This window comes from Pan paniscus, chromosome 6, assembly GCF_029289425.2.
Source record: "Pan paniscus chromosome 6, NHGRI_mPanPan1-v2.0_pri, whole genome shotgun sequence".
Taxonomy (NCBI): Eukaryota; Metazoa; Chordata; class Mammalia; order Primates; family Hominidae; genus Pan; species Pan paniscus.
The window spans coordinates 81,308,927-81,329,745 of record NC_073255.2 but is presented as its reverse complement, the minus strand read 5'-3'; the positions used below and the strand labels follow the sequence as shown (position 1 = coordinate 81,329,745).

The 20,819-nt window shown below is 43.8% G+C and overlaps 1 long non-coding RNA gene across 1 annotated transcript in view; it reads left to right on the top strand.

The window, feature by feature from the left end:
• The window catches only part of LOC129398224 (uncharacterized), a 49,054-nt gene extending 29,348 nt beyond the window's left edge, over positions 1 to 19,706 (top strand). The window contains exon 4 of the long non-coding RNA XR_008625954.2: positions 14,609 to 19,706. This is a non-coding gene — a long non-coding RNA (uncharacterized LOC129398224). The remainder of the gene's footprint in view (positions 1 to 14,608) is intronic.
• Positions 19,707 to 20,819: the final 1,113 nt, after the last annotated feature.

Sequence of the window (20,819 nt, the reverse complement as noted above, 5' to 3'; positions counted from 1 at the left end):
TTCCAAAAACACAGTGAGCTGAGACTGTGTCACTGCCCTCTAGCCTGGGTGACAGAGAGAGACTCCAATCACCCAATCACTCCTGGGTGATTGGTAGACCTCTGATGCTGCTGTACAGGTTTCTGTGGTTCTGTTCCTTTTTTTAAAAAAAATTATATTTCAAATGGAATAATTTCTCTCTTTTTTTCTGTCTCTTTTTAAATAGAGACAGGGTTTCACTCTGTTGTCCAAGCTGAAGTGCGGTGGCGCGATCAGGCTCACTGCAGCCTCAGAGTCTTAACGGGATAATTTCTGTTGATCTGTCTGTATACACACAGATCGTTCTGGCATCTTCCGTTATCAAGCCTACCAGTGAATTTTTCATTTCAGGTATTTTTCAGTTCTAAAGTTTCCATTTGGTTATTTGTTATAACTTCTGTTCTTTCCTGAGAACTAGTATTGTTCCATTCATTTCAGGAATGTTTACTTTTACCACCAGTTGTTATAGTAGCAGAATCTTGATAATTTTAACATCTGGGTCATCATGGGCTTGGCATCTGTTGATTACCTTTTCCCTGGAGAATGAGTCATATTTTCGTGGTCGAGGTAATTGTAGATTGTATCCTGGGCATTTGAGTATTATATTGTTTGGACTCTGGGTCCTGTTAAAAGCCTCTGGTTTGTGTTTTAGGAGACTGTCAATCCAATTAGGTTCGGACTTCAAGTCGGGGCAAGGATTTCAGTGTCATTTGGTTTTTGAAACCTTTGCCCTGCCACTCTGAGTCTTTGCATATGGGACTGGACTGGCGGTGGAACTTGCTCCCTTCTCACTCGGGGTCTTTGCTGTGCTGGGTCTGTTCCATGCTTGCTGTTTTGGTGCTGTTCTGCACATAAATAGCTCAGGTGAACCTAGGATTTGTGTTGATTGATATTCAAGTTTGGAGGAGTCCCCTTCTCTAGCTCTCCTCTCTGGGACTCCCCCGCTCGTACTCTGGTTCACATGAGATCCCTTTTTTGGTCCTCTAGCCACAAGTTCTGAGTTTCTCTCAAAGGTTTGCCTGCCCATCTGTGTGTGGTTGTTCTGAATGTCTCTCAAAGGTTTACCTGCCTGCCTAGGTGTGGTTGTTCCCAGTGTCTCTCAAAGGTTTACCTGCCTGCCTGTGTGTCGTTGTTACTAGAGCTGTCCTTGGAGCAGAGCAGGGAAAGTGGAAAAGGAAAAAATGACTCTTGGGCACTCTGGAGAGCAAGGGCTCCCTTCCGGGCTACGCCTGCTGCTGGTCCCTGCGTTGGGGGCTGCCCTTGAGTTGTGAGCTCCTCCCAGGTCTCCAGCCTTTCTCAGTCCCCTGGTCAGAAAGATTGGGTTTCTCCTGGAGTTGGAGCTTTCTATAGGGGCCACTACAGCTGCACCAGGATTGAGGCCCTGAGAGAAAAGAGGGAAAAAAGCCCCAAGAAACTCAGATTCATCCTCCACCCCAAATGGTTCTCAGGTTTTGTTTCCCTCCCAGGCCACCTGCTTTTAATTTGCTTTTCAGAGTCCTCAGGTATATTTTTGTGTATTTTGTCTGGAGATTTCTTCCTCTTTTTTTTCTTTTTTTTTTTTTTGAGACGGAGTCTCGCTCTGTTGCCCAGGCTGGAGGGCATTGGCACAGTCTCGGCTCACTGCAACCACTGCCTCCTGGGTTCAAGTGATTCTCCCACCTCAGCCTCCTGAGTAGCTGGGATTACAGGTGCATGCCACCAGCGCTAATTTCTGTATTTTTAGTAGAGATGGGGTTTCTCCATGTTGGCCAGGCTTGTCTTGAACTCCTGACCTCAGGTGATCCGCCGCCTCAGCCTCCCAAAGTGCTGGGATTACAGGTGTGAGCCACTGCGTCCAGCTGTCTCAAAATTTCTCATTGTAATCTGTGCAGAGAGAAAGGCTTTCGTGGGCTTTCTCCATCTTGTCCTATAGCAGAAGTCCTAACAGTTGATTTCTAAGGCCTCTTTTCAGCTCTTTGTCTGGGCTGATGTATTGCTTCCTAAGCCCAACATCTTTTCCACTATAAATATGGACAAAGACTGTTCAAAAAACCTACACATTGTCTTGCAAGCTGATTCATGATTGGCCATAATCTATATAAATTTAAAGCAGACTGTAATATTCAAGAAGGATTAATTTCAACTCCTTTTTTCCACTTGTGATCTTGAAATCGAGGATTTTAAAAAATCTTTTTCTTTTTTTTTTTTTGAGACGGAGTCTCGCTGTGTCGCCCAGGCTGGAGTGCAGTGGCGCGATCTCGGTTCACTGCAAGCTCTGCCTCCCGGGTTCACACCATTCTCCTGCCTCAGCCTCCCGAGTAGCTGGGACTACAGGCACCTGCTACCATGCCCGGCTAATTTTTTGTATTTTTAGTAGAGATGGGGTTTCACTGTGTTAGCCAGGATGGTCTCGATCTCCTGACCTCATGATCCACCTGCCTCAGCCTCCCAAAGTGCTGGGATTACAGGGGTGAGCCACCACGCCTGGCCAAAAATCTTTTTAAAAGGCTTTCTAAACCTTTTAACCTCAGCCCTTTCATTAATTACTTGGTTCCATGACTGCCAAGAGCAAATGCTACAGGCAGTGTTGTTGTCCAACAGCCAGTAGAGGGAGAGGCAGGCTTCTTCACTGTGGCTGGGCCTGGCTCCTTCTCTGGGAACTTGCAGCCCTTGCAGTTCAAACAGCCTCAGTGTCCCGTGACCCAGGGAGCTGCTTGACCAAAGCCATCAAGACCTGGACCATTGTGTGCTAGTTGCAGCTTAAGACATTACACTTAAAACAGGAACTCCTGAAGCGTCTTTAATCCTGGTGTTTGAATATTCACAACAGAATTTTTCTCTGCCATTCTCTCAGGGAGAGGAGATTCAAGATAACAGCCCTTAATGGGTCTGATTCTGTTAGTACAAGCCGGGGCTCTATTAACTTGCTTAAATACCTCCACTACCAGAGAGACCTTGCGGGTAGGGTAGGAACCATGTTTTGTTTGACTTTATAACCTTATTCAGCAAAGCAGTAGTGTTGGGACTCAACTGCAAGTCACTGTGATACGATGTCCTGTGTCATTTTTTCTTTTTTTCAAGATGGAGTTTCGCTCTTGTTGCCCAGGCTGGAGTGCAATGGCGTGATCTTGGTTCACTGCAACCTCCGCCTCCCCAGTTCAAGTGATTCTCCTGTCTCAGCCTCCTGAGTAGCTGGGATTACATGCGCCTGCCATCATGCCCGGCTAATTTTTTTTTTTTTTTTTTTTTTAGTAGAGATGGAGTTTCACCATGTTGGACAGGCCAGTCCTGAACTCCTGACCTCAAAGAATCCACCCGCCTTGGCCTCCCAAAGTGCTGGGATTACAGACGTGAGCCACCGCGCACCTGGCTCTGTGTCATTTTTTTCTACAGCATGTTACTTCCTCTGAAGCATTTGGCTCTTTAATCATTTTAGTTTTTGCTTCAGGCATCTAGTTCCCAAAGAACTGCAGCCTGGCTTGTAGCCCCAGCTCTCATACTGACATCTCCTCCCTAAAGTATACAGCTCTGTGTTAGGGTTGGGATTAGGTCTGCCGGGAATACAGCAAGAGGACTTGCCTTCAAGACCCAGCTTAGATAGGGTCATAAATAACTTTGCATCCCTAAAAAGGACTCTTCTGGGCACAGATTATTTTTGGGAGTTGACAACGTATTTGGAATATGTTCCTCTGGGACCAGCAAAGCTCAGAGTCGACGGATGAGTTGTAGGTTTCCTGGTGTCTGCAGTCGGGTACCCTGGCTGCTTTCAGAGAGTGGAGTCCTGCCCCGTATCTCCCCAGAGTTTTCCCCTTTCTCTCCCATGAACTTTTGCAAGTCGGGGCTTCCCTAGCTCTTTCTCTCATGTATGCTTCAGATTACGTTTGCCTCATGGCAGCTTTGTCTTGGTTGTTGGGGACACAAAGATGAACACAGTGGAAGTGCTATGGTAGGGACACGGTGGAGAGACCCTGAAGTGTCAGCAAACACCATGTACCAAGTAGGGCCTGAGATCAGGAAGTAGCCTCATGCTTTTCTGTAGGGTGTTTGCAGTTTGGGTCAATTGGGATATGAGTGCAAAGTAGGGCCATACAAAGCTATAGAGACTGACAAAGACCAGATTTCAGAGGAACCGGGGCTGAACTAAGGAAATTCAAGTTCAGACTACAACCTGTGAGGACAGTGGGAGGATTACAAGCAGGATAATGAGATGACTATGTTTCTGTCTTTTAAAAGAGACTTTATTTGTATGAGTGCAGATAGATTGAAAAAGTGGCAGCCCACTGAAGATGAAGGCCATCATCCTCTAACCAAGAGGTTGGAGTGGGCTGTAGAAATGGTGAGGAAGGGATAGGTATCTTTTTTTTTTTTTTTTTTTTTTTTTTGAGACGGAGTCTCGCTCTATCACCCAGGCTGAAGTGCTGGAGTGCAGTGGCACGATCTTGGCTCACTGCAAGCTCCACCTCCCAGGTTCACGCCATTCTCCTGCCTCTGCCTCCCGAGTAGGTGGGACTACAGGTGCCCGCCACCATGCCTGGCTAATTTTTTGTATTTTTTTAGTAGAGACGGGGTTTCACCGTGTTAGCCAGGATGGTCTTGATCTCCTGACCTCATGATCCACCCGCCTTGGCCTCCCAAAGTGCTGGGATTACAGGCGTGAGCCACCAAGCCCAGCATTTTTTTTTTTTTTTTTGAGTTGGAGTCTTGCTCTGTTGCCCAAGCTGGAGTGCAGTGGCGCGATCTCGCTCGCTGCAATCTCCTCTTCCTGGGTTCAAGAGATTCTCTTGCCTTAGCCTCCCGAGTAGCTAGGACTACAGGCGCCCACCACTATGCCCGGCTAATTTTTATATTTTTAGTGGAGACAGGGTTTCACCATGTTGGCCAGGCTGGTCTCAAATTCCTGACCTCAAATGATCCGCCTGCCTCTGCCTCCCAAAGTGCTGGGATTACAGGCATGAGTCACCATGCCTAGCCTAGATGTCCTGAAAGAAGTGTAATCATTGATACTTGGTGACTTAATATGTGCAGTGGGTGAAGGAGGAGTCAAGGAGGACCCTCAGATTTCTGGCCTGGGTGCCTGGCACTTCACCGAGAAGAGAAGTACAATGGGAAGAGCTAGTTTGTTGGGAAGGCTGTAGGGTCACTCTGGGGCGTGTTAAGTTCATGGCATGTCAGAGATGTCAAGGTGGAGAAATCTAGCAGGCAGTCGGCCACAAATGTGTGAAGCTCAGGTCACATGGCATGAGGACATGGCTGTTTTTTAATTTTTAAATTTTTCTGAGTACATGATAGGTGTATATATTTTGGGTATATGGGATATTCCTTTTTTTATTTTGAGACGGAGTCTTGCTCTGTTGCCCAGGCTGGAGTGCAGTGGTGCGATCTCAGCTCATTGCAACCTCTGTCTCCCAGGTTCAAGCCATTCTCCTGCCTCAAATTCCCGAATAGCTGGGACTGCAGGCACCCACCACCACACCCAGATAATTTTTTTGTATTTTTAGTAGAGACAGGGTTTCACCATGTTAGCCAGGATGGTCTCGATCTCCTGACCTAGTGATCCGCCCGCCTCAGCCTCCCAAAGTGCTGGGATTATAGGCGTGAGCCACTGCGCCTGGCCAGTATATGGGATATTACAATACAGGCATACAATGTGTAATAATCACAGTAGGGTAAATGGGGTGGCCATCACCTCAAGCATTTATCCTTTGTCTTATAAACATATCCAGTTATACTTTTATAGTTATTTTTAAATGTATAATGAAATTATTGCTGACCATAGTAATCCTGTTGGATTATCAAATACTAGACCTTATTCATTCTTTCTATTTTTTCATACCCATTAACCACGCACACTTCCCCCACCTCACCCACCCCACTGCCCATCCCCACCTCTGGTCTGCTGCTCTCTGGTCCTTCTCCTCTCTCTGTCTCCAGAAAGCATGGACTTCTTGGTTATAGCTTGTAGTGGTAGCTGACATTGTGAGGCCTGGGTGAGGACGTCAGTAGGAGGGTCAGAGGATGAAAGACAACATCATGAGAGTGCCAGAGCCTCGTGGGAGAAGAGAAAATCCAGAAGGAGATGAAGAAGGGAGAGTCAGAAATATCAGAAAAGAATTGAAAGAGAAGGTGTCATGGAAGCCCCGAGGGCAGGCAGTTTTAAGGAGGGAATGATCAGCAGTGTCAGATGGAGTAGGACCGAGGAGCAACCGCTGGATTTGTCCGTGTGGAGGCACCAGGCCCTTGAAGCAAGAACACTTTTGGTGATCACTTGGGCAAGAGCTAGGGTGCAGGGAGTTGAGAAGCAAGGGGAGAAAGTAGAGACAATGAAAGAGGTGGCCGGGTGCGGTGGCTCATGCCTGTAATCCCAGCACTTTGGGAGGCCAAGGTGGGTGGATCACAAGGTCAGGAGAGCAAGACCATCCTGGCTAACACGGTGAAACCCTGTCTCTACTAAAAATACAAAAACTTAGCCAGGCATGGTGGCACACCCCTGTAGTCCCAGCTACTCGGGAGGCTGAGGCAGAAGAATTGCTTGAACCTTGGAGGCGGAGGTTGCAGTGAGCCGAGATCACGCCACTGCACTCCACTCCGGGCAACAGAGCAAGACTCCATCTCAAAAAAAAAGAAGAGGTTTGGTTAACCCCGGGCGCGGTGGCTCACGCCTGTAACCCCAGCACTTTGGGAGGCCATGGCAGGTGGATCACGAGGTCAGGAGATCGAGACCATTCTAGCCAACATGGTGAAACCCCGTCTCTACTAAAAAAAAATAAAAATTGGCTGGGCATGGTGGCATGTGCCTATAATCCCAGGGGAGGCCTGGCTTCTCCTGGCCTCTTAAATGGAGGCACTTTATGGTGTTCTGTCCTGGTCTTCACTCACTCCACAGTTGGTTTTTGGAGCATAATATCCACTCCATGGTTTCATATAACTCCTTGCAATTAAATCTAGTGCTGGTTTTTTTCTTTAGTTCTAGACCAAATTAGGCCTCAAACTAGACACACTTTTTTTTTTAAGACACACTTTTGACAGAAACGTCTTCAGAGGTGTAAAGGTACTACAAACTCAAATTTCATTTTAAATAATGTGTTTTTTTTGAGACGGAGTCTCGCTCTGTCACCCAGGCTGAAGTGCAGTGGTGCAGTCTCGGCTCACTGCAAGCTCCACCTCCCAGGTTCATACAATTCTCCTATCCCAGCCTCCCGAGTAGCTGGGACTACAGGCATCCACCACCACACCTGGCTAAGTTTTTGTATTTTTGGTAGAGACGGGATTTCACCGTGTTAGCCAGGATAGTCTCGATCTCCTGACCTCCTCCCAAAGTGCTAGCATTACAGGTGTAAGCCACCATGCCCGGCCTAAATAATGTATTTTTTTCTAAACAACCTAACCTTGACTATCTGTTCCTTCACTCCTCCTCCCCCGACACAATCTACACAGGTCCTGTTGACTTTACCTGAGGATAACGGGAAGGATTTCACCTGTTTAGACACTTACTGGCATACCTGCCGCTGCTGGCCAACTTCATAACCTTACTCTTGCTCACCCAGAGGGTGTTACAGTGCATTCCTCACTGTCTGCCTCCATTTTCTTGGGTCTTCCAGAATCGCTGCCAGCACCAGCCAGAACATGCCCCTCTTCCTTGGTTGTTCTCCTATATTGACCAAGTCACACTCAGCCTCTTGATAGTCAGGGCCCTTTCGATCTTGTCCCAGATGACTTTTTCACCCCATGTCCTACCCCTCTCTAGCTGTTTCCTGAAACTCTGGGAGCTTTCTTTCCTCTGGGCATGTCTTTGTGTTGTTCCTGCCCTGGCTGTCTGTCCCTCCCATCCCTTTTGCGTTGAAAAGCCTTCAGGGTCTAGTGCAAGGGTCATCTCTGTGGAGTCTCCTTTCTTGAGTCTAGAGTAAACATTTGGGGGAGTAAACATTCTACAAGCAGTAGAAATTGACTAGAACTGCCCTAATAATGACTGCCATTTATGGAGAAACTATCGTGAGACAGATGGCATTATGACACTTTCCATCCATTATCACATGTACACTAGAAGCAGATGGCCAAGAACAGGAGCTTCTCTGCCATTTACTAGCTTTGCAACTGTGGACAAGTTATTTACTCTCTCAGTGTCAGTGAAATCTGAGGATTCAATGTACTTGCACATGGAAAGCAAGCAATAAATGGTAGCTGCAGCCTCTGGGAAGATTTTCATCCCTCTTAATCCTCTCATAAGATAGTTAAGTACTGTTATCATTCCTATTTCACAGATGAGGAAACTGAGGCTCAGGGAGAGTGGGTAAGTGTTCTGCTTCCCCCAACACATGGCTGCAGGAGTCATGGCTTCTTCATGTTTTCACTCCAGAAGCTCTTTAACGCAGTAAATACTTACTGAGCTGATTGGAAAGATGGATCTGCAGCTCCAGGGTCAAATTGAGAGAGAAATGTAGAAGTTGTTGCCTGCACAGGGGTGGTCACTGCAGTCATTTGATCTCCTCTGAAGTTCTGTAGTCTTTCAGGGTCCACACTATTCGGCCACCCTTTCAGCAATGAGCTGTGTCTTTCTTTGAGACAGATGATCACTATATCTGTCACTCAGATCTTTTGTTGTGAAAATTTGCATGTATTTGTCTTTTTTCTCCAGCTGGGTTAAGTGCTTTCAGGGCAGAGGCACTGTACCTGTATTTCTGTGTATTAACTCCTGCCTCTTTAAGTCCCTGTTTTGTTTACTAAGATAATAGGTGAAATCTGGGAAACATTAAATCTTCATCTCGAAAAGGAATTCACCCATTTCTAAGAGATGACCAAACAAGATGATTTTGTATGTTTTAATTTTTTAGTTTTAGAGATAGGGTGTGGCTCTGTCACCCAATCTGAAGTGCAGTGGTGCGATCATAACTCACTTCAGCCATCAACTCCTAGGCTAAAGTGATCCTCCTGCCTCACCCCCCTTGTCCTCTGCCTTCCGTAGTTGGGACTACTTGTGTTTCACCAGAAAAAAATCAGCTTCCTGTTTGAATACCCACTAGACATTTAAAGTTCTACAATAAACCCATCGAAGATGCAAAAAAAGCGCCTCTGCAAAAACAAAAAACCCACAATCAAGCATCATCGACTCCCCAAGTAAACAAAATGGTAATATCAAAAAAACAGATAAAGCTGTCATCTACCAAAAAAGCGGAGCTGCCGACCTGGGGTCCACTAAAGAAGCTGACACAGTTAGCTAAAAAAAGCCTAAAAAAACAAGGGTAATACAAACTCTAGAAAATATACTGGTTACAGCTTTGATAATTGTATCAACGGTGGTAAGTCGCCTCATGTCTGCAGAAACAGCTGCAGCTAATTATACTTACTGGGCCTATGTGCCTTTCCTGTCCTTAATTTGGGCAGTCACATGGATAAATAATCCTATTAAAGAATATGTTAATAATAGTGCGTGGGTACCAGGCCCCACAGATGATCGTTGCCCTGCCCAATCAAAAAAAAAAAAAAGAAATAATAATAAATATTTCCATTGGGTATTATTATCCCCCTATTTGCCTAGAAAAGGCACCAGGATGCTTAACGCCTACAACCCAAATTTGGTGGGTAGAAGTACCTACTGTCAGTGCCACCAGTAGATTTACTTATCACATGGTAAGTGAAATGTCACTCGAGCCACAGATAAATAATTTACAGGACTCTTCTTATCAAAGATCATTAAAATTTAGGCCTAAGGGGAAGCCTTGCCCCAAGAAATTCCCAAAAAATCAAAAGGCCCAAAAGTCTTAGTTTGGAAAAAATGTGTGACTGATACTGCTGCGGTATTACAAAACAATAAATTGGAAACTATTATAAACTGGGCCCCTCGAGGCCAAGTATATTATAATTGTACAGGCCAGACTCACTCATGTTCACAGGCCCCATCCATCTGGCCCATTCATCCAGCCTCTATTAGTGATTTAACTAAAAGGCAAGACCAGGTTTTATAAAGGTTAAAATCACCCTATCCATAAAAATGGGGTAAAAAGAGTATTTCATCACCTCAACCAAAGTTAGTTAGTCCTGTTACTAGTCCTAAACATCCAAAATTATAAAAACTTACTGTGGCTTTGCACCACGTTAAAATTTGGCCTGGAAATCAAGCTATAAAACCAAAAAGTCATAAGCCATATTATACTATCAACCTAAATTCCAATTTAACAATTCCTTTACAAAGTTGTGTAAAACCCCCTTATATACTAGTTGTAAAAAACACAGTTATTAAACCAGATTCCCAAACTATAACCTGTGAAAATTGTAGATTGTTTACTTGCATTGATTCAACTTTTAATTGGCAGCACCATATTCTGCTAGTGAGGGCAAGAGAGGGCGTGTGGATCCCTGTGTCCATAGACCGACCATGAGAGTCTTCCCCATCTGTCCGTATTTTAACAAAAGTATTTTAAAAAGTTCTAACTAGATCCAAAAGATTCATTTTTACTTTAATTACGTGATTATGGGTCTTATTGCAGTCACAGCTACTGCTGCGGCTGCTGGAATTGCTTTACACTTCTCTATTCAAACCGCTAAATATGTAAATAATTGGCAAAAGAATTCCTCAAAATTGTGCAATTCTCAGACCCAAATAGATCAAAAATTGGCAAACCAAATTAATAATCTTAGACAAACTGTCATTTAAATGAGAGGCTCCATGAGCTTGAAATATCTTTTTCAGTTACAGTGTGACTGAAATACGTCAGATTTTTGTATTACACCCCGAGCCTATAATGACTCTGAACATCAATGGGACATGGTTAAACGCCATCTACAAAACAGAAAAAATAATCCTACTTTAAATATTTCAAAATTAAAAAAACAAATTTTTAAGGCATCAAAAGCCCATTTAAATTTGGTACCAAAAACTAAGACAATTGTAAAAGCTGTTGATGGCCTCACAAATCTTAACCTCGTCACTTGGGTTAAAACTATCAAAAGTTCCACTATTGTAAATTTGTATTAATCCTTGCATGCCTGTTCTGTCTGTTGTTAGTCTACAGGTGTATCTAACAGCTCCAAAAAGACAACGACCAACAAAAACAGGCCATAATGACTATGGCGGTTTTGTCAAAAAGAAAAGGGGGATATGAAGGGAAAAGAAAGAGAGATCAGACTGTTACTGTGTCTATGTAGAAAAGGAAGACATAAGAAACTCCATTTTGACCTGTACCCTGAACAATTGCTTTGCCCTGATATGATGTTAATCTGTAACTTTGCCCCGATATGCTGTTAATCTGTAACTTTGCCCCAACCTTGTGCTCACAAAAACATGTGTTGTATGGAATCAAGGTTTAAGGGATCTAGGGCTGTGCAGGATGTGCCTTGTTAACAAAATGTTTACAGGCAGTATACTTGGTAAGAGTCATCGCCATTCTCCCATCTCAATAAACCAGGGGCACAATGCACTGCGGAAAGCCGCAGGGACCTCTGCCCTGGAAAGCCCGGTATTGTCCAAGGTTTCTGCCCATGTGATAGTCTGAAATATGGCCTCATGGGATGGGAAAGACCTGACCATCCCCCAGCCCGACACCCGCGAAGGGTCTGTGCTCTGGAGGATTAGTAAAAGAGGAAGGCCTCTTGCAGTTGAAATAAGAGGAAGGCCTCTGTCTCCTGCCTGCCCCTGGGAATGGAATGTCTTGGTATAAAACCCGATTGTACATTTGTTCGATTCTGAGATAGGAGAAAAACTGCCCTGTGGTGGGAGGCGAGACATGTTGGCAGCAATGCTGCTTTGTTATTCTTTACTCCACTGAGATGTTTGGGTGGAAAAAAGCATAAATCTGGCCTACGTACACATCCAGACATAGTACCTTCCCTTAAACTTATTTGTGACACAGATTCCTTTACTCACATTTTCTTGCTGACCTTCGCTCCACTATCACCCTGCTCTCCTGCCACATTCCTCTCACTAAAATAGTAAAAATAGTAATAAATACTAAGAAAACTCAGAGACCGGTGCTGGTGTAGGTCCTCCATATGCTGAACACCAGTCCTCTGGGCCTACTTTTTTTTCTCTATACTTTGTCTCTGTGTCTTATTTCTTTTCTCAGTCTCTTGTCCCACTTGATGAGAAATACTCACAGGTGTGGAGGGGCAAGCCACCCTTTCAGTATTTTTAGTAGAGATGGGTTTTATGTTGGTCAGGCTGGTCTCGAACTCCCAACCTCACGTGATCCACCCACCTCGGCCTCCCAAAGTGCTGGGATTACAGGCATCAGCCACTGCACCCAGCCCCCAAATTATTTTTTAAAGCAGAAGACTGTGGAAATAGTGGATATATAAAGGTGATGGGATTATGAATATGGTTTCTTGTTAATGTCCCCTTAATATATGATATTTTTCAAGGCTACAGAGTCTATAAAATAAGGAAAAATGTTTACAGGGAAGATGGGAGTGATAATTTCCTGGAATGGGACTGGTTTTTCTGGACATCATGAGATAGTGCTCTCCATGATTAAACAGTAATTGACATAAAGTCAACATTAATATAATAAAAATATTGGTGAATCAAGTTTTCAAAACACAAAAATGTTGTACACGCTAGTGGTTCTATAAATAACACATGCTTTTATTTAACATCAAGACACTTCAGGGCAAAGACACAAAGTACTAAACGGAATATAACAAACTTATTTTTGTATTGATAAATACTTACCAAGTAATAACTATAGTATATAAAATATAAGTCCAAAGACACTGTTTGGCTGGTTTAATACACCATCCTTTCCAAAAATGGAACCCAAAAGACCAAATCCTCGACCCCATCTGTAAAATAAGGAAAACCAGTAACCCTATATTTGAATTTCCCTATTTTAAAAAATGTATCATTATTTGAGAACGTTATCCAATTCTAAAATCCACTAAGTTGTGAAATGTCTTAAATGTCCTGTGTTGAGAGAGTGATTTGCCCCAAAGAGAGGGAGGCCAGTCACTAGATTTCTGATTAGAAATAATCATCTAAAATGAACATATCTAAAGGTGCCAGTATACCCATCTGAATCTCTCAGTTGCCAATTTCTATATATTCTCTTCTCCAGAAGGTAGGGCAAAGTATTCGTTTTCCAATGGCATTAGTATTTGCAGAAGGAGACTTCTCTATGCAGAAGGAGACAGTTGTCCACTGTCTCTTAACAGTGGACTACTGACATTTTGGGCTAGATAATTCTTTGTGCTGTGGGGTGTTCTGTGCATTACATAACTAACAGTACCCCGGGGCTCCCCCAACTAGATGCTGCCAGTACTCCTCCACCCCAGGTGTGACTACCAAAAATGCAGTCACAGCCATTGCCAAACGTCCACTGGGAAACAACTGCCACCAGTTGAAAGCCATAGATGTAAGGGGTGCTATTTATTCACTCAAAGAATATAGATTGAAAAGTTGTTTCTTCACAAATTTCACCAGGATATGCATTAAGAAATATACTGGGAATGTATTTTTTAAATGTAGGACCGGGCCCGTGGCTCACTCCTGTAATCGCAGCACCTTGGGAGGCCGAGGTGAGCAGATCACGTGGTCAAGAGTTTGAGACCAGGCTGGCCAACATGGTGAAACCCTTGTCTCTACTCAAAATACGAAAAATTAGCCCAACATGGTAGTGCGTGCCTGTAATCCCAGCTACTTGGGAGGCTGAGGCAGGAGAATCGCTTGAACCCAGGAGGCAGAGGTTGCAGTGAGCCGAGACTGCACCACTGCACTCCAGCCTGGGCAACAAGAGCAAAACTCCACTTCAAAAAAAAAATGCAGGACGATATCAGAAACTGTAGGTCTTTCCTAGAATCCTATCTCAGAAGTAAAAAACCGGATACATTATATGCCCTATCAGTTTTTATTTGCAATTTAACTTTAAATCTTGGATATGACTTAATATTTTTAAAACCTGATTTTCTTTTTTAAATTGTTAATACTGATTTGATAAAACTTGATACAAATAACAAGCTAACATTCATTGTGAATAACAAAACCTTTAAAGATAATGTTAACTCTGGCTTGAACGAGAGTGCTTCTTAAATGCTAAAAAAAAAATAACCAGTTATGGTGTTAAGTCAGTAGAGAAACACTCTAAACAAAATCTAAACTTTGGTTCTGAAGACAAACTGCCCCAAAACAAGGATAAATAAGTGATTCTCCACGGACCACAATAGTTTAATGGCACTCGATGCCCAAGATATAGAATGAAACCCCTGCATAACAGTGATGTTGGGAGAGAAAAATCACCCCGATTTTACAAACAAGTGAAAGCCATGAAGATTTTTTTTTTTTTTTTGAGACGGAGTCTCGCTCTGTCACCCAGGCTAGAGTGCAGTGGACGGTCTCAGCTCACTGCAAGCTCCGCCTCCCGGGTTCATGCCATTCTCCTGCCTCAGTCTCCAGAGTAGCTGGGACTACAGGCACCCGCCACCACGCCCGGCTAATTTTTTGTATTTTTTTTAGTAGAGACAGGGTTTCACCATGTTAGCCAGGATGGTCTCAATCTCCTGACCTTGTGATCTGCCCAACTTGGCCTCCCAAAGTGCTAGGATTACAGGCGTGAACCACCGCGCCCAGCCGCCATGAAATTTTTATTGTACAATTATACAATCCTTTTTTTTTTTGTATTTTTTGTAGAGTTGGGGCTTTCTCATGTGCCAAGACTGGTCTCGAAGTACTGGACTCAAGCAATCCCCCCACCTTGACCTCCCAAAGTGCTGGGATTACAGGCCGAGCTATGACACCCAGCCTTCAGTTATACATTTCAAAGAACGTAAAATAATTTCCATTATATTCATTTATTCTTTCACTCATCTAAATACTTATTGAGCATGTACTGTGTGAACTGACGCTACGTGCCGGGGATCCAGAAGTGAACGAGCCAGACAAGGTGCTGCCCTTGTGGACCTTAAATTCTATTTAGGGAAGAGAAACAATAAACATGTAAACACATTCCAGATTACCTGCAGCAATGGACACACCTTGTAACAGATACACAGGAAAATTAGAAGGGGAAACTCTAGATCAGTGCTTCTGAAATTTTTAAAGCACAATCACTTTGGGGTCTGGTTAAAATGTAGCTTTTCCTTCAGTGGGTCTGTGGTGGGGCCTAAGACTCTGCATTTCCAGAGAAAACACAACACAAAATGAAATGCTTGCAGGCAACACTGATGCTTCTGGTCTGAAGCCCACACTTGGAGATCCATAGCTGTGGGCAGAGAAGGGGTGCAGCAAGCTCCTCTAGCTTGATGGTCGGGAAGGACCTTTTCCAGGAATGAAGTTTTGAATGAGATCCTGAGTGATGGTAAGCAATCGGTCTCATGAGCAATGGCAAGTCAAAGGCCTTGAGGTAGGAATGAGCTGTGGGTGTGCCAAGGAAGGCTGTCGAGGCTGGGGCATGGTGATTGAGGAGAGTGACAGGAGAACTGGGAGCGAGTCCAATCATTTACATTATTTAGGGCCTTGTGTGTAGGCCATGCCGAAGAGTTTGAATTTTATTCTAATTGCAATGAAAGACGTTTAGTAGCTTTCAAACTGGAGAGTGAGATAAGCTTATTTATGATCACTCTTCACTGCTGCATAAAGAACAAACTGCTGGGGGCCAGAGTACAGACGGGGAAACTATATGCAATCAAACCTCTTAGCCCTACTCATCCCAGGCAGGAATTCCAATTTAAATCACTGCCTTTGGCAACAGAAATAAATGGCATACTGCCAAAATTATGGCTAAACAGAATTTTTATATATTCAAAGCATTGGTCTATGCCTGATTATTCATGTAAGAACACATGGGTATTTTCCTCGAAAACAATGTGGCAATCCACAAATGAATATATTATCAAAGTTATACATGCATAAGGTTTCAAAATAAAATAAAATCAACGCCTTCTAATACAGAGATGTTCCCTCCTCCAGCCCTCCCCAAGTCAGTTCTCATCCCAGAGGCATCCACTTTGATGTCTGTTAACTGTTTTCACTGTTATTTAGCTCCACATTTCTAAATAATATGTTTACATTGCTATTTCTTTGTTTTTCCTTTTTGAGACAGTCTCACTGTGTCGCCCAGGCTGGAGTGCTGTGGCACGATCTCAGCTCAATGCAACCTTTGCCTCCTGGCTTCAAGTGATTCTCCTGCCTCAGCCTTTTGAGTAGCTGGGATTTCTAGCACCTGCCACCATGCCCAGCTAATTTTTGTATTTTCAGTATAGATGGGGTTTCATCATGTTGGCCAGGCTGGTCTTGAACTCCTGACCTCAGGTCATCAGTCCGTCTCGGCCTCCCAAAGTGCTAGGATTACAGGTGTGAGCCACTGCATCCAGCCCTAAATATTATCTTTTGACTTTCTAATATGGTAAGCCAGAATGTTGCTTTTTTTTTTTTTTTTTTTGAGATGGGGTCTCACTCTGTCAATCATGTTGGAGTGCAGTGGTGCGATCTGCGCTCATTGCAACTTCCACCTCCCAGTCTCAAGCAATCTTCCCTCCTCAGCCTCTCAAGTAGCTAGGACCACAGGCGTCCACCACCATGCCTGGCTGATTTTTATATTTTTAGTAGAGATAGGGTTTCACCATGTTTCCCAGGCTGGTCTCGAGCTCCTGAGCTCTGGTGATCCACCTGTCTTGGCCTCCCCAAATGCTGGGATTACAGGTGTGAGTTACTGTGGCTGGCTAAATATTGCTTCTTTAAAAAAAAAAAAGTTTACTATGTAATAGAAAACTTCAAATGCATATACACAAAGTGAAGAGAAGAGTGTAATAAACACCCATGTATCATTTTGCTATGGTAAAGAGAAAAGGTATTATAAAAACAAAACACACACAAAAATACAAAAAATCCCAGGTACCCATCACCCAGCTTCAATAATTATGCCTTTCTTGTTTCATCTCCACCTCTACATACTCAACACTTGAGAATTACTTTTAGTTCTTTTATTTATTTTTATTTTTATTTTTTGTGACAGAGTCTCGCTCTGTCACCCAGGCCAGAGTGTAGTCACACTTTCTCGGCTCACTGCAACCTCTGCCTCCTGGGTTCAAGTAATTCTCCTTTCTCAGCCTCCTGGATAGCTGGGATTACAGGTGCCCACCACCATGCCGGGCTAATTTTTTGTATTTTTGGCAGAGCCTGGTTTCATCATGTTGCCCAGGCTGGTCTTGAACTCCTGAGTTCAGGAGTTCCACCTGCCTTGGCCTCCCCAAGTGCTGGGATTACCAGCGTGAATTTTTTTTAAAATTTATTTTATACTAAAAAACTTCAAATGCATATACACTAAGTGAGCAGAAAAGTGTAATAAACCCCCATGTATTGTTTTGCTATGGTAAAGAGAAAAGCCAAATAAAAACAAAACAAACAGGCCAAACAAAACAAAAAAACCCATGTGCCCATTACCCAGCTTTAATAATTATGCCTTTCTTGTTTCATCTTCACCGCTACATACTCATCCCTTGAGAGTTACTTTTAGTTCTTTTATTTATTTTTATATTTATTCTTTGAGACGGAGGAGTCTCACCCTGTTGCCCAGGCTGGAATGCAATGACGCGATCTCGGCTCACTGCAACCTCTATCTCCTGGATTCAAGTGATTCTCTTGCCTCAGTCTCCCGAGTAGCTGGGACCACAGGCATGTTCCACCACACCTGGCTAATTTTTTGAATTTTTTAGACCTCAAGTGATCCACCCACCCTGGCCTCCCAAAGTCCTGGGATTACAGGCACAAGCCACCGGGCCCAGCCTTAAGTAAGTTAAATTTCTGATTACCTTTATTTACTGATTCGTTATAGATATTTTGGAAATCATTTGCTTTTTTCTTTGTTGTTTAAACTTTTGTTACCATAAATATGCAATTATCTTGCTTTTGCCACTTTTAAGAATATCAACATTTATTCTTTAAAACAATAATCTTAAAATTATCCTTATTTATTTATTTATTTATTTTTGAGACAGAGTTTCGCTCTTGTTGCCCAGGCTGGAGTGCAGTGGTGCAATCTTTGCTCACTGCAACCTCTGCCTCCCGGGTTCAAGGGATTCTCCTGCCTCAGCCTCCTGAGTAGCTGGGATTACAGGTGCCTGCCACTACCTCCAGCTAATTTTTTTGCATTTTTAGTAGAGGTGGGGTTTCACCATGGTGGCCAGGCTGGTCTCAAACTCCTGACCATTAAAAAGGAAGAATGAACCTTGGAAAGTCTAAAAAGGTGGGAGAAACATTTGCGAGGCTTAGAAGGGTGCATATAAGATGTTCGGAGGAACTTAGTGGAAGATTTGTAAACTTATTTGGTAAGTTGCTGTTTTGTTTTCATTATTTTTAATGTTATTACAGTTATATATAGTTTAAAAAAATCAGATAGTGCTACAAGACTTGGAACAAAAAGCAGCATTCCTCTGACCCCTGAGGTATCCTCCTTAGAAGCAACTCATTTTAGTGGTTTCTCTCAATATTTACCCATAAATTTCTTTTCACAAAAATGCCTTATTATTTTTATTCATATTTTTTAATTTTTAAATTTTTTTTGTAGAGATGAGGTCTCACTACGTTGGCCAGGCTGGTCTCGAACTCCTGGGCTCAAGTGGTCCTCCCACCTCAGCCTCCCAAAGTGCTGGGATTACAGGCATGAGCCACCAGGCCTGGCCACTTATTATTTTTGGATCATCTAGCACTGTATGCTAAACTAGACTATGATTTAGTAGACTTTCACTTCCCTATCCCCCTCCCAATTATACCATAATTTGTACTTATATCAAAATTTTTGGTTCTATCAGTATATATTGTTTACATGGTTATCACTATATTGTCTGACACAGAGCCCAGAATGATCTGTTCTAACAAGATTCTGTAGAGTGAATCAAGTCATAGGCGATCAGTAAATAGAAGAATGACAGTAACACAACACCAAGTTGCATGGTCCAGACATCATTTTCCCCAGCATGTTAAAAGTGCTCATGCCTGGAATCCCAGCACTTTGGGAGGCCAAGGCGGGAGGATCATTTGAGGTCAGGAGTTTGAGACCAGCCTGGCCAACATGGCAAAACCCCGTCTCTACTAAAAATACAAAAATTCGGCGGGCCTGGTGATGGACACCTGTAATCCCAGCTACTTGGGAGGCTGAGGCAGGAGAATCGCTTGAACCCGAGAGGCGGAGTTTGCAGTGAGCCAAGATGGTGCCATTGAACTGCAGCGGCTGTAATTCCAGCAGTTGGGGAGGCTGAGGTGGGCAGATCACGAGGTCAGGAGTTAGAGACCGGCGTGGCCAAAATGAGGAAACCCCATCTCTACTAAAATTACAAAAATTAGCCGAGCATGGTGGCGCACTCTTGTAATCCCAGCTACTCAGGAGGCGGACGTTGCAGTGAGCCGAGATCGAGTCACTGCAATCCAGCCTGGGCGACAGAGCAAGACTCTGTCTCAAAGAAAAAAAAAAGGGACCGGGTGGGTGGCTCATGCCTGTAATCCCAGCACTTTCGGAGGCTGAGGCGGGTGGATCACCAGGTGAGGAGATCAAGACCATCCTGGCTAACACAGTGAAATCCCATCTCTAGTAAAAATACAAAAAAAAAAAAAAAAAAAAAATTAACCAGGCATGGTGGTGGGCACCTGTAGTCCCAGCTACTTGGGAGGCTGAGGCAGGAGAATGGCGTGAAGCTGGGAGGCAGAGCTTGCAGTGAGCCGTGACCGCGCCACTGCACTCCAGCCTGGATGACAGAGTGAGACTCCATCAAAAAAAAAAAAAAAAAAGAAGAAAGAAATGGGCCAGGCACGGTGACTCAAGCTTATAATTCTAGCACTTTGGGAGGCTCAGATGGGAGGACTGCTTGAGGCCAGGAGTTTGAGACCAGCCTGGTCAACATAGAGAGACTCCATCTCAATTGTGTCAAATATTAATTATATTTTAAATTAAAAAAAGTTAAGAAATGCAATAAAGTGAACCACAACAAAGTGAAGTCAAAGAAAATGAGGCTGGGTGCAGTGGCTCACACCTGTAATCCCAGCACTCTGGGAGGCCGAGGCAGGTGGATCACCTGAGGTCAGGAGTTCGAGACCAGCCTGGCCAACATGGTGAAACCCAATCTCTACTAAAACTACAAAAATTAGCACCGTGTGGTGGTGCATGCCTGTAGTCCCAGCTATTCTGGAGGGTGGGGCAGGAGGGTCTGTTGAGCCCCAGAGTTTGAGGTTTAGTGAGAGTTATAATCATGTCACTGTACTCCAGCCTGGCTGACACAGTGAGACCCTGTCGCAGAAAAAAATTATAAAATGGTGTATTAATAAGTATGCTAATCTACTAGAGAATGCTGTTAAATGACAAGTAGTCCATAATTGCCTACAACCTCATTTTCACTGGAAATTAAAGTTAGGAAGCGTTAAGAATTCTGATCAATATACATAATTGACCTACTAAATATAATACAGGTGACTGTGTGAAAAGTATCCAAGGAAAATAGTTTTTTTTTTTTTTTTTTTTTTGAGATGAACTCTCGCTCTGCTGCCCAGGCTGGAGCGCAGTGGTGCGATCTCGGCTTACTGCAAGCTACACCTCCCAGGTTCACGCCATCCTCCTGCCTCAGCCTTCCCAGTAGCTGGGACTACAGGCACCTGCCGCCATACCTGGCTGATTTATTTTTTTATCTTTTTAGTAGAGAAAGGGTTTCATCGTGTTAGCCCAGATGGTCTCAATCTTCTGATCTCGTGATTTGCCCGCCTCGGCCTCCCAAAATGCTGAGATTACAGGCATGAGCCACCATGCCCAGCCGAGTATATTTTTTATAAGGAAATGTGGTAGGATTGATAAGGAATCAGAGAGACCGACTGGATTGAGGAGGATATTTATTATTTTGGTGCACCGGCCCAGTCGGCT